General features: G+C 32.8%; 1 protein-coding gene across 1 annotated transcript in view; it reads left to right on the top strand.

The window, feature by feature from the left end:
• Positions 1-8,385, top strand: part of TUSC3 (tumor suppressor candidate 3) — a 191,968-nt gene that overhangs the window by 86,615 nt on the left and 96,968 nt on the right. The window lies entirely within an intron of this gene.

Here is an 8,385-nt window from a genome sequence, read left to right as displayed (position 1 = left end):
AAAAAAAAAAAAAAAAAAAAAAAAAGAGTAAGCCTAGTTTGTCAAGGGAAATTTAAAAAAATGGGGTCTGTTGCAGAGAGTGATAGGGGAACTAACTTGAAATAAGGTCTGAAAATGCAAATACTCAATGAATTTTAAGCTAGATGCAGGATACTCAAAGGTTTGCATAATGCTTTGCTATTTACTAGAGATTTTGTTATGCCTCATGTTTTTAACCTTGTGACAGTTCTTAGAAGTTACTAGTATTGTCATGCTAAAAAGGTGAAAATAAAGTAAACGTGACTTTCTTAAATTTATACATTATAACATGGAAAGCCAGTATACAAGTCCAGATTTTCTGTATTCCTGTGTTATCTGTGTTCTTTCTACTTGGCCACATCATAATAGTAGGAGATACAGTAGTATTACATTGTTTGGAAGTCATGTTAAAAGTGTTGGGCTATTTTAAATGTATCTAAAGGCCTTGCCAAAAATCAAAACAAAGAGACACCAGGAAACGTTTGGAAGTGATGGATATGTTTATTAACTTGACTGTGGTGGATGTAACATGAGTATATACAAATGTTTACACTCACCAAATTTTACCCATTGTAGACATTAATCGTGTGGGTTTTTTTCATATACTAATTATACTTCAGTAAAGCTGGGGGAAAAGAATAGTCTAAGAACATTCCTTCAGTGTTTAGCATAAGACATTCCTATGATGACCTGGCAGTTCATTAATAAAATTAGAGATGCCTGGAACAATATTACTGGGTAGAAAACTTGTTAGTAATGGAATTTTGTAATATCACAAGATAGATCTTTCTCTATATATAGTATATAAAGCATATACTCAAATAGTTACTGGTTAATCAGTGGTTCAAGAATTACTTAAAAATAGTATGTGAATCTCTGTGCCTTTTATTCAGTTTTGCTGAGAATCTACCAACTCCTCTAAAAATAGTCTATTAAAAATAAGTTTGATGAGAGAAGTTAAAAAATGAAGACAAATAAGTATAAATACGTAAAAGGATTCCTGGCACATATAAAACCTCCATGAATGTTTCTTGTGATGGTAGTACTTTCAGTTGACTAGAAAAGACATAATCTCCATCTTTTGGGACACAGTTTCTATAATCTTGCATCTGCCTTTTTGATTCATTACAACAAAGGTCTTTAAAGTCGGCATATATTCTATTCTTTACCACATGAAGCTAAAGCATAGATTTTCTGGGAAATCCTGCAGGATTTAAGGTGTGAGTTAATGCTTTCCTCATTTTGACTTGTCCAGTTTTACAATATATGTATGAATTTGTTTGACAGATATTTGTTGAGTATCATAGTTCCTGGGCATGTTATCATAAACAAGGTTTACATTGCTTTGTTATTTTGTATTTATTATTTAAGATGATAAGTGTTACCCTAATGGATTGAAGTATCTTGAGGCAATGGCCTGTATGTTTTACCTCTTCAAAACATTGAATTGATTCCTCCATTTATTCATTTATTTATTAATTCTTTATCATTAGTTGTACAAGTATTAAATACATATTATAATCATGCATATGTAGTATGTAAATGACACGGTTTGGCTGTGTCCCACACAAATCTCATCTTGATTTGTTCTCATAATCCCCACGTGTTGTGGGAGGGACGCAGTGGAAGGTAATTGCATCTTGGGGGCAGTTCCCCCCATGCTGTTCTCATAATAGTGAGTTCTCATGAGACCCGATGGCTTTATAAGGGGCTCTTCTCTCTTTGATTGGCATTCCTTCCTGCTGCCTTGTGAAGAAGATGCCTTGCGTCCCCTTTGCCTCCCAGCATGATCGCATTTCTAAGGCTTCCCCAGCCATACTGAACTGTGCATCAATTAAACCTCTTTTCTTTATATATTACCCTGTCTTGGGTATATCTTTATTAGAAGCATGAAAATGGACTAATAGAGTAAGAAAACTTAAGTGAACAATGTGTGAATTGATTTCCTTGCTACATTGTATGACAGTCTTTTTGGTATATCACATTTAAGTATTTTATTTATTTATTTTCATTTTGTTTTATTTTTTTAGAGATAGGGTCTCACCATGTTGGCCAGGCTGGTCTCAAACTCCTAACCTCAGGTGATCCACCCACCTTGGCCTCCCGAAGTGCTGGGATTACAGGCGTGAGCCACTGCACCTAGCACATTTAAGCATTTATATGTTACTGTTAGGTTTTTTTTTTTTAATAAGGAGAACTAAAATTCCTTTGATTTTCAAAAACTGAGCACTAACTATGCATATTGTATACTGTTCAATGTATTTTATGGTCATATACACTTCTGCTTTAAAATATGTATTTGGATTACATATGTTATATTAGAATTGTTTTCCAAGGAAAGATCTACTTAGGTCTGATGAAGAAAATGGATGCACAGGAATCAGCTTTAAGAAACACAACCTCTTTAATTTATCTTACATCTAGTGAATTTTTCAGTCAATTATGGTAGTAAACTGTTGATTTCTCAGCTTTTTAGAGGCCTTGAGTCTGTTTAATATATTTCATTATATTCAGCTGGGCCCTGAGTATGTACAGCACAACCAGAGAGGCAACTCTGTTAAAAATCTTTGTGCAGGGTGTTATCAGTTTTTTCTTCTCAGGGTACCAGAACCTTAAGTAATAGGTAAATCTGCTCACTCCAGATCTATCTATGTCACTGTCTGTAGAATTTTTTTTTTTTTTTATTTAGGGTTTTATTATGGCATACTTTGGAATAACTAATAGCTATTTATATAAGTGCAATTCATTTTACATATATAACTATAAAAGACATACAGTGGTATTTTCATATGAATCTGCTCTGAGAAGTTTGATTAACACTAAAAAGAGAAGCTATACTTCTGAAAACATCTCTTTAAAAATTATATTCATCATGGGAAATATATTAAATATGTAGAACTAGAGATGAGATAATTCTTTTTAGTTTTACATAACCTTTTAAAAAGCATTATAAAAAATTGTGGCAGTTAGATTAAGTGATTTTTTTCCCCCATAATAAAATATGGAGAAGATTTAGTATAACACATTTAACACAACAGTGCCCTGCAGTTACTGCTTAAGCCTTTCTGGATCCTTTTGATGCAGTGTGACTGCCCTCTTCAGGCTGCATATGTATGTATTAGAATTCATGGCATTCCCTATGTTCATAAAGTTAGGCCTTTAATGTTAGTATGAACTACCAAAACAAACTATTTTTTAGTTAATAGAGTTGGAAATGTAGTTATTTTAGTTAAGTGCTTGGAGTATTTGTGATTTTTAACTGGTCATGAGGTCAGAAGTGTGCTAATACGCATTCATAATGTCATTTTGCTCGTCAGTCCAAACTGACAGAAACATATGCAAGAGTCTGCTGAATTTCTTTATCTGTCATTAGATAGGTTTTCTCTATCCCCTACTAAACATTAAGAAGTTGGAATACAGAGGGCACAGAGGGAATAATGGGGAAAGCACAGGGTCTTTGTTATTGGGGCACATTTTTTTCCTCATGAATCTTTTATACTCTGAAGAGATAACACTAATATTAAAATACATATTTATTGGGCTCATTTATTTATTTTTAATGACATATAGATCTGTTTACTGATCCTATTTCTACTGAATTACACCCAGCAGAAGAAAGCCCCCATTTCCCTTGTCAGTATTAAATTTTCTGTAAGCATTGTATTTGAGTAAAGAAAACGTAATTTGCTTTGGCTCCTGTGAAATTCTTTATTCTAGCCAGAGCTATTCATAAGTATATTGTCTAGAGTATTTTGCTGGTTGCTATGGCCTACTAGGTGGCAATGGAGAATTTGTGTGAAATAGGTCACATCTTCATTTTATAATATTTTAATAGCCTCATATTTTTTTTCTACCAGGCCATTATAATAACATTGAAAGTGGGTTCCAAACCTTCATTTTCTTCTCCTCCAGTATATCATACATACTGTTGGGAGGTACAGCATTCTGATGTAGTGTTTTGCATAATCTACTTCTTTCAGAAATACTTGTTTACTATTTACAGAATAAAAGCTGGGTCCTATTTATCTTTGTACTACTTCCAGTCTTTCTATTCTAATCTGAAGGTTATATTCTATTACTTGAACACACAATACACATTTCAGATGGGTAGTCTTTGTTTATACTGTTTCTGTTACCCTACTTTTCTCTCCCTGTCCCTTCTTGCTTGTTCTAAGTGTGATCCTTCCAGACATAACTCCATTATTTTCCAAATTTTTTTTTTACATTCACACTTCGTCTAACTGTTCCAGCTCACTATGATGTCATCGTTTCCTGTATGCTATATAGCACCTACAATCTGGATTCCTCTTTAAAATAAATATATACACCTTATTTATGTACTAGAGTGCATGTCTATTCTTTTAACCTCTTAAAGGTAGAGAATGTAAGGTATACTTTATGTTGCAGCACATATGAAAATGTTGAGTATAAATATCACTGAAGATTAACATCTGGATTCTACATTTGTTATGAAGTTGTCATTACTAAGATTATCACATGATGGTTTAGTCATTATAACCTTTGAGTCATGAACACTCTTCCTTTGACAAACACCATATGTTTGTGATACTACACAGATTTAAAATTTCATTTTTTCTCCTCCACAACACCATAACTAGAGTAAAGGAAATTTGCCTTAAAAGAGACATTATCAATGACATAAATCTCACTAAATGAGTTTTAGACTCTCTAGAACTGAGAAACTTTAATGTGGTAAACTTAGCTTTAGGGTATTTATGATACAGTGACTGGTTAGGAAAGCGTATTATTCATTATCATTATACCTTTATTAAATGCCACTTCTATACTAGATCCTAGGCATTGGACAACCAGTATGTGTAAGACCAGCTGTGCATAAAATTAGTAGTGCTACACAGTCGCTGAGAATTTCTGTTTGAGACAGTTGTGTCAACAAGTATTGTAAATGTAGAGATTTGAAGTGACTCCTGAAGGAGATCAGTTTTTGAGCAAGATTCTGAAAGAAGGGATGACATTCTAAGTGAAGTATTTCATGCATGTACTAAGAATGGACAGAGTATGTTCATGAAACACAGACTCTTTGAATGTGGTATTTCTATAAAGTCGTAAATTGTGTAAGTTGTGGCTAAGGTATGGAGGATTTTGACTTATATTCTTTTCATCGTCTTCACTATGTAGGTAGTGGGGAACATTTTTGGGTTTTGGAATAGAGGCTGGAATCTACAGATTGGTTATTCGGAAATCAAATCTGAAGAAGTAGAGTCATAAGGAATACAGAGTTTGAAGGCAAATTGAATTCATGTTCTTTGACTCCTCATTACTCTATCACATTTTCTTTTTAAATTTTTTCTTAATTTTATGTTAGTATTCAGTAGTTGTGTTATGCTAAAAGTCTTCAGATTATAGTACGGTTCATATTTAACCTTCTTAAAACATAATATTTTAATCAAAACAATGTTATGTTCTCCTTGTTTATAAAAAAGAACTACAAAGGAGGCCATTGCACTCATCTGGTTTGCACACATGTAGGCCAGGCCAGAGATGATTACTGTTACTGCTTCGTGAGTTTTTTTTGTGTGTTATTTTTAAGAAATACCTTTAAGTGTTACTCTTGTTAACAACATTTTATACAGTAAACTTGATCTTTACTTTCTTGTTATGATAGGTGATGATGTAACTCACTTCACCTTTTACTGATTTTTATTTCTTCATTTATCATTGTAACAGTAAATAACATCTTTGTATTTCTTGTTCATTAACTCTGGATGATTTTTTTGATTCACTAATTGGTGATATGAAGATTAGCAAGCGTACTCTCCCCCTTAACCTCTTCTTCTCTTTACCTGCCAAATTCAGTTGGCTATCCTATATTTGATGTCCATTCCATCCTGTAACCATGTTTATTATATCTGTGCTCTGCTTATAGGTTGATTAAAAAAGTTAAAAGGGAATGAACAGCATTTACATTATTATTTCTGCATAAACAGCATCAGTGATAAAGCAGTAGTTATCATTATGATTCATTTTCGATAGTGCCATTGTTTATAACCCCTGACCCACTCAGAAGAATATTCTCAAATAATCTTTCTCATCACCAGTTGATTGAAATTATGATAAATTTTTATATGCTGCCTATTTGGACCTTGTCTCTTATGTTCATTTTTTTGTTTTTATTTTTCCTATTGTGGAAATAAATGTGGTTTTCTTACTATAGATTTAATATGTTCTGTCTCTTTATGATTCTAATAATTACATAGGATCTTTCCATCTTGACATCTAAATTCCTGTTCTACATTATATTGGTTGCATCATAGCTTCACAGACTACAGCTTTTTTACATCTTCTCCCCTTCCTACCTCACTACATTTATAGTTGCCTTTTTTTCCTCTCTTACAGTGCTCTATCATAGTCCTAAGTTTTCTTAGTTTTTCATTCATACTACCTTTTCTATCAATTATATCTTAAGGTAATTTTCTAAGAATGTGGGAGTAAATTTCAGATTGCTTACATTTCCATGAACATGTTTATTTCAAACTTAATTATTTGTCTCAATATGCAATTCTAAATAGAAAATAATATTCTGAAGGAATTCTCCATTTGCTGTTATCTAGTGTTGGTAATGAGCAATCCAGTCCCAATCTAATTGCTTGTCCTTGTTGAGGAAACTTTTTTCTCTGAAAACCTTCAGGATCTCCTTTTTATCCATAGTGTTCTGCTATATCACAGTATTTCTCTAGATTATTCTTTTCTCATTCCTCTTATTCAGAACTGGGAAATGATTTTAATTTGAAGATTTAATCCCCTTTAATTGTATTGTTTCCAGAAATATGATTTTCTCTGTTTTGTCTCTCTTCTATTTCTGTGACACCTGTTTGAAAAAGGACTTACCAGATTGTATCTCTAGGTCCTTCTCCTTCCCTCATATATTCTACCTATGCCATTTTGTTCTGTGAATTTTGTGTGACTTTGTCTTCTAATGTTGGTGTTTCATTTGAGCAGTCATATTTGAAATGTATATAAGTGCTCTCTCTTTTACAGACTTTCTTTGTTCCTTTTTTATATGATGCTGTTTTTCTTTTCTTCTTCTGTGAATACTACTGAACAAAGCAGTGTTTATATTCTCCCTAGGTTTGTCGAGAATACAAAGGCCTGACTAGACCTGGGTAGATTCTCAGGGTTGTGTGTGCAGTGACAAGCATTAAAGAGTAAGATGTCTCCCACTGAACAAAGTATCATCTTACTATTACTTACCGTAAAAACCATAATTGAAACCTAGTGTTTCTCTTCTGTAACCCAGTCACCTGTTTCGTGCAGGAGGCTATGAAGAACCCTTTCTGTTACTCTGTGAGACTTGGGGCATAGGGAACTGATGCAAATCAAAATCAAGTAATAGAGTCCCTTTTCTCTGACCCAGGAAACAGTAACAGGCTGGCTTGTTAGCTTATATTATATGTATGGTAAAAGCTCAGACCATGCACAAATACTGTATTCTTGACAAATAGAATATCTTTTCTGAATTTTTCTAAGTATGTTAGTTACAATTACATTTTCTTTTTAATTTTTTAAAATTCTTTTAGCATCTGTTTGGGGAAGTTTTTAAGAAATCATATTAGATTCTCCTCAAATCAGTCTTTTTTTTTTTTTTTGGTGAACGCTAACATTGGGACTGGTTGCGGAGGGGGCAGAAGTTTGGTCTGCTATTGAATATTAAGAAGTTTAATTATGACATCTATTTTTACCTTCATGTTTTTTTTTTTTTTAAATCTCCAGACTCTGCTGCTACTGTAGCTAATATTTTTGTAGATTCTTATTGTACTGTAATCTCCTTTGAGAGTCTAACTTCCTCCATCAAAACTTTTCACCAGCTGTTTTTCAGATGTTTGTGGAAATCATTCTTTCTGCTGCTGACTCTACCCAAGTCCTTTTGTTATTGTTAGATTGTACCTTTTTATTTCTTTACTTTCATTTTGGGAACAGGGAAGAGATAAACTCCAGAGAATAGTCAACCGGATGGAAGAAGCAATTTTATTTTTTAAAAGTGTCTTAGCAATAACATGTTGCTTCTTGTTTCTATTACTGTGCTTAACATCCTCCTATAAGTGCCATTTTTCTGATTCTCCTCTCTTCCTACATCTAAATATAAAGTTTTATCATCTGGAAAATTAGCAAAATATCTAATAAAAATGTGTTCAAAGTAGAAAAAATATCATCTTAGAGAAGGATTTGTTGGTGTCATCTGGTTTAGCTACGAAGAGAAATCTTTGCTTATTTTGGTTTGAATGTAAATGCATTTTTAGATAAATGGAATGAATATATAAAGTGCAGTATAACTGTATTTACAATTTTAAAATTTCTTATGAATTTTGTTTTTCTGTGAAGCTAAATTGC

This window comes from Cebus imitator, unplaced genomic scaffold (genome assembly GCF_001604975.1).
Source record: "Cebus imitator isolate Cc_AM_T3 unplaced genomic scaffold, Cebus_imitator-1.0 Scaffold5, whole genome shotgun sequence".
NCBI classification, from domain to species: Eukaryota; Metazoa; Chordata; class Mammalia; order Primates; family Cebidae; genus Cebus; species Cebus imitator.
The sequence above is the reverse complement of the archived record's forward strand: the minus strand, read 5'-3'. Positions and strand labels throughout refer to the sequence as shown.